The sequence below is a fragment of the Mobula birostris genome, chromosome 5 (assembly GCF_030028105.1).
Source record: "Mobula birostris isolate sMobBir1 chromosome 5, sMobBir1.hap1, whole genome shotgun sequence".
In the NCBI taxonomy this organism is placed as follows: Eukaryota; Metazoa; Chordata; class Chondrichthyes; order Myliobatiformes; family Myliobatidae; genus Mobula; species Mobula birostris.
Genome location: NC_092374.1, coordinates 32,096,002 through 32,102,001, shown reverse-complemented (window position 1 = coordinate 32,102,001; position 6,000 = coordinate 32,096,002). Strand labels below are relative to the sequence as shown.

The 6,000-nt window shown below is 40.7% G+C and overlaps 1 long non-coding RNA gene across 1 annotated transcript in view; it reads left to right on the top strand.

Annotated features, from left to right (window-relative positions):
* Positions 1–642: 642 nt before the first annotated feature.
* Positions 643–6,000, top strand: part of LOC140197603 (uncharacterized) — a 123,653-nt gene continuing 118,295 nt past the window's right edge. The window contains exons 1-2 of the long non-coding RNA XR_011885972.1: positions 643–821; positions 4,054–4,260. This is a non-coding gene — a long non-coding RNA (uncharacterized lncRNA). The remainder of the gene's footprint in view (positions 822–4,053; positions 4,261–6,000) is intronic.

Below are 6,000 nucleotides of genomic sequence, written 5' to 3'. Positions count from 1 at the left end.
TCTTTATCAAATTACAGTATTGCTTTGCACTGTTGTAACTATATGTTATAATTATGTGGTTTTGTCAGTTTTAGTCTTGGTTTGTCCTGTGTCTCTGTGATATCTTTCTGGAGGAACATTGTATCATTTTTTAATGCATGCATTTCTAAATGACAATAAATGAGGACTGAGTGTCCTCATAATCTAATCTAATCTAATTTATAAACAAGCATCAGAAGGTTACTACACTATATTGAAGGATGGCTATGCAGGATGTGCAAAAAAATCCTAGAAGCAAAGGCAAAGTGGTTTAGAACATTGTGTGGGAGAGAGCTTAGAGAGCTGAGAAGTAGATGTTGGAGAAGTTAGAGGTAGATCTGATGTATTATGCAATTTGGATGAACGGATGTGAAACTTACTGTCAAACTCATCTGAACATTAACCCTGAGGCCAGAACAATGTTGGTGATCTGGCCTCATGTGATTTGATTAGACTGCTGGCATGCATTCTGTTTGCAAGCAGTTCACATCTGGGGAGGTGGGCTGAAGTGCTGTGGGAACATCCAAATGCTTCTGCTCACGAGTTTTCCTCCAAGTCACGCATTGTCCTGGTAGGGAAATATATTGGCATCCATCATTGCCACTGAGTCATTTTCCATTGCTTTTCTTTTGCACACCACAGTCTCTCAATATTTCACAAAGAACCGTTAACTTGGTAACAGATTACTAGAAGCCATTACTGGTGTGAAAGATCATCAGGGTACTACTGCATTGATATACCAATCCTCGTAACTGTTACCCATCAGATGCCATCCAGAGTTACAGGATGTACTGTTATTAAGGGTGAGTGTACTTTTAATGTTTAATTTGGAGCAAAACCAATAACCTCTCATTTATTTGAGTTTGGATCAGATGATCTTTATTTCTCTAGCTGTAGAGAAAAAGACTTGCCAATGATTTGATCCCAGCGAGATCTCTTTACAACAAATATTTGCCTAAGTGTTTGAAAGTTTATTCAGTGCTTTCTCTTTGGTAGTTAACAGAGTACTCTTGTGTTTTGTTTTGCCTTGATTCTGGCGACACTGTAAATGAATGCACAGTCACACTCGGTTTCTATTTTTATATTGCTTTTCCTTTTGTTGACTCTGTTCGTAAGTATACACTGGTTCTAGCCACAAACCTCAAAGTACTTCGTGTGCTCTGTTGAAAATGTTTAATTATGTCTAAAATATTTGAACACAGAAAAGGCCCTTAATGGATGAATGAAGATGCACTATTAGATATTTACCAAAATACTAAAGCACATTAATATATCTTTCTTTACTGGACCATTAGAACTAGAAAGCTAGTTGCCTTACACATACACACTCAGTGGCCATTTTATTAGGTACACCTATTCAGTAATGGAAATATCGACAAACAAGAGAAAATCTGCAGATGCTGGAAATCCAAACAAGACACTCAAAACTCTGGAGAAACTCAGCAGGTCAGCCAGCACCTATGGAAAAGAGTAAACAGTCGACGTTTTGGGCTGTGCACCCTGCCCAGAAGACACTGTAAAGACACTGCCCAGAAGAAAGCAGTGGTAAACCACTTCTGCAGCAAAATTTGCCAAGAACAATCATGGTCATAGCACATGATCGCCTTGCCATATGATACGGAACATAATGAACAAACGAACTACAACCATGCATTTAAACCATTAGTTTTAATGAGTTCTGGATTACCCAAGACTGTGAAGCCATTATACATTGAAGCTCTTTCTTTCCTTCACTGAAATGATGGCAGAGTAGAAGATAAGATTTTTCACAAGATATACTGTGCAAGCAATATACAAACTGATGCTTTCTAGAGAAAAACAGAACTCTCATTTGCTTCAATCTGAGTAGCAGCTAGGGAAATCAGCTAGGGTGGTTTAACATGTTGAACAGATGTGTAGATGTCAAGAAAACCACAAAGAAGCCTCATAGATGTGTAGATTTATTACTGTCCAAGACTGTCCTAGAGCAAGAACTAAACATCATTGGGGAGTCATGAAATCATTGTCGCTGACCACAGAACTAACAAACCAACAAAAAGTAACTAACTCCACTATCCAAGATTCTATGCATTTCACTACAACTATCGGGTGGTGGGGTGGAGATACGTCTCTACCGAAGGAGGTGTAAGGCACTCCTTCCCTCTGCTAGCCTGCAGGTCACCCTTGGGCAAGGAGCAGCATGAGCTTAGCACCCCCCATTCCCCCTCCCCCAATCAGGGTCACATGAAGCCAGGGGAGCAGGTGATGGATGACCATATGAGCAGCTGGTGCATATCACAAGTCCTGGTTATGTGACCACTGACGCCAGGTAGGCAATCTCTGAAGAGTATTGATAATAGTTGGGGTCACCCGTCTTGTAAAGACACTGCCCAGAAGAAGGCAATGGCAAACCACTTCTGTAGCAAAATTTACCAAGAACAATTATGGTCATAGACGATGATTGCCCACATTATGCAACACAACACGTAATAAATGAACAAACTACAACCATGGTTTTAAACCATTAGCTGTGAAAAGTTCTGGAACCCATTCTTTTCTTCATTGAAGTGATGGCAGAATGGAAGATTCTGGGTTGGGGTCTCGGCTCAAAACATCAACTGTTTACTTTTACCCAATGGAAATATCTAATCAGCCAATCATGTAGCAGCAACACAATGCATAAAAACATGCAGACGTGGTCAAGAGGTTCAGCTGTTGTTCAGACCAAACCTCAGATGAAGAAGAAGTGTGATCTAAGTGATCCTGATGGTGGAATGATGGTTACAGCGAGTTGGGCTGGTCTGAGGATCTCTGAAACTGCTGATTTCCTGGGATTTTCACACACACAGTCTCTAGAGTTTACAAGAGTGGCGTCAAAAACAGAAAGCAAACAGTGAGTGGCAGTCCTGTGGGTGTAAGAGAGAGGACAGAGGAGAATGGTCAGACTAGTCAAAGCTGGCTGGCTGGAGGCAGTTACACATTACAACAGTGGTATGCTGAAGAGCATTTCTGAATGCACAACATGTCAAATCTTGAACTGAATGAGCTACTGCAGCAGAAGGCCACAAACATACACTCAGTGGCCACATATTCGCTGCAGGAGGTACCTAGTAAACACTGAGTTTACATCACTTCGAAGTTTAAGGCATGGATAATACACATCATACTTGCACTAGATTTGCTTAAACCTATTAACTAGTCAGCAAGCAATCATACTGAGCAAATAAGGAGCTTATTGGCAAACAACTAATGAATAAGAAACCCAGCCGTTTTTTCGCTCATTTGCAAGTCATTGCCAAAAGCTGCAATTGGCTCAGAATAAGATAACAGTGGGTTATTATACCAATCAGGCATTACAGCCCAGAATTTGCCTTCAGAATACCAGCAAGTGTAATGGAGTGAACATGCAGGATAGGGCATTTGCAAGAAGATCTTTAGTTATGTCACAAACTTCTCATCGGCCTGTTACTTGTCTATTTTCCATTGTCCAAAGGCTTTTCCCCTGACCTCCACTTCAAAGAAAGAACAAAAAACTAATTGGGAATGGAATGAAGGAAAAATGGTTGCCAGAGGGGTTGCCAATATCTCCTTCAATGTTGGATTCATGGCAAGCAGAATCCATGAGTGAGTGTCAGAATGTAGTCCATAAGTTTTTTCAAAAATATGTCAGCTTCTTCGGTCCCCTTTGCATTGGAGAGCCTCTGATAAGCATGGAAATGAGCATGTAATTGATGGGAAGCACCTTACACTGCAGAGCTTCACTTGATGAATGCAAGAAAACATTTTGATTATACTGAGGCTACACATGCTCCCAAAGGTTTAGCTGTAATGGGGGTCATCCTTAAGATTTTACGGTGCAAATCTTCACTCGACTCTGCTACAGCTAGCATTTGTGGATTGCCGATCTGCTTGGCTCTGAAATTCAGTTCCACGATGTAGGTTGATCAAATTCTATGTGATTTTTGACCTGCCTATTCCCAACAGTACTACTATTTCTTGATTTCTACACTTTAATCTTATTAGAAGAGCAAGTTTATCCCTGGTTTATTCCTTTAGGTCATGCAGGCATATAAAGATTGACTGCAACGATCCCCACCCTTTGGTTGACTGCACACAAGTTTCATTCAAGAGGAAGGAAAGATTGAGGGGAGGACATCCATCATGAATGTAAAAGCAACCAACAATTGCGTTCGCTTTGAAGAAAACCAGCTTCCCTCTCAGATGGCCATAGCAGGCAATATGGCAAAATTCAAAGAAAGTAAGGTAATTCCTTAAAGACCTGGGCATCATTTATCCCTACTCTAGCACGAATGATTTGTCATAATCTATTTCATTGTTTTTCATGGCAGATTGATGTTTGCAATTTTGGCTGCTGCGTTTCCTATGCTACACCAGTGACTACACTTTGAACTATTTCATTAGTAGCAAAGCGCTCTGGGACATCCTGAAATCATGAAATTTGATATACAAATGCATGTGTTTCTTTCATTTTCAATGCCAAATATCCTTTATGTTGAGGGCTTTATATGAATCAGAACTTATTCTTTATGCCAATACATTGTAATTTCTGAACAGCAAATCTGGAATACTGCCTACTCCATAGCAGAACCAGATCATTAAAATTCTGAGAGAAATAAATAATGTGAGCATACCAATCTATTTAACTTAGACTGTGAAAGAGTGCATTTTACCGATAACGGCTATAATATTAACAAATCTCGAGCAGTCTAGATCAGTTTCTTTCCCTATAAATATATGTATGAAAATGTCATCTCTAGAACACAGCTGATGAGGTCAGGATAATATTGGTATAAATTCAGGATGATCTTGTAGAGTCTTACTTATCTCTCTTAGAAATTTTATACAGCTTTTCTCTGATTCACTGAATACTGGTATTGAATCTAAGTTTCACAAAGAGGATAGGAAGGGCATGGTAGAGGGTCCAAATAGTTCCTTTTACAAATCTACAAACAGACCCGGAGAGCCCCCTGTTCCATCACGATTGTTCCGTCACGATGTTTAAGTGGCACAAACAAGTATTTCCTGCAATGACATTTCTATTTAAGAAAGGAAATTTTCCAAATCCTCCTTCATTATGGTACTTCAAATTCCTGGGAATCAACAGCTCGGATCAATCCCAGGCTCAACATATTGATGCAATCACGAAGAAGGCACACTAGAGGCTGTACTTCATTAGGAGTTGAGGAGATTTAGTATGTCACTGTAGGCTTCCATAGATGTACCATGGAGAAGATTCTGACTGGTTGCATCAGAACCTGATATGGAGGCTCTAATGCACAGAGGATTTAGAAGATTGTGGGCTCAGTCAGCTTTATCATAGGTACAACCCTCCCCACCGCCTGGAACATCTTCAAAAGGCACCTGGCTCAAGGCAGCCACATCCATCATTAAGGATACACATCCAGGACATGCCTGTTCATCATTACTACCATCAAGGATTTACCAGGATGCTGCCTGGTTTAGAGAGTATGGATTATGATCAGAGATTAAGGGAACTAGGGCTTTACTCTCTGGAGAAAAGGAGGATGAGAGGAGACATGATAGAGGTGTACAAGATAATAAGAGGAATAGATAGAGTGGATAGCCAGCGTCTCTTCCCCAGGGCACCACTGCTCAATACAAGAGGACATGGTTTTAAGGTTAGGGGTAGGAAGTTCAAGGGGGATATTAGAGGAAGGTTTTTTACTCAGAGAGTGGTCGGTGTGTGGAATGCACTGCCTGAGTCAGTGGTGGAGGCAGATACACTAGTGAAGTTTAAGAGACTACTAGACAGATATATGGAGGAATTTAAGGTGGGGGTTTATATAGGAGGCAGGGTTTGAGGGTCGGCACAACCCTGTGGGCCGAAGGGCCTGTACTGTGCTGTACTATTCTATGGTTCTATGGTTCTAAGGATAAGGTATGGGAGCTAGAAGACGTACACTTAACATTTTAGGAACAGCTTCTTCCCTTCTGCCATCAGATTTCTGGAAGGTCAATAAG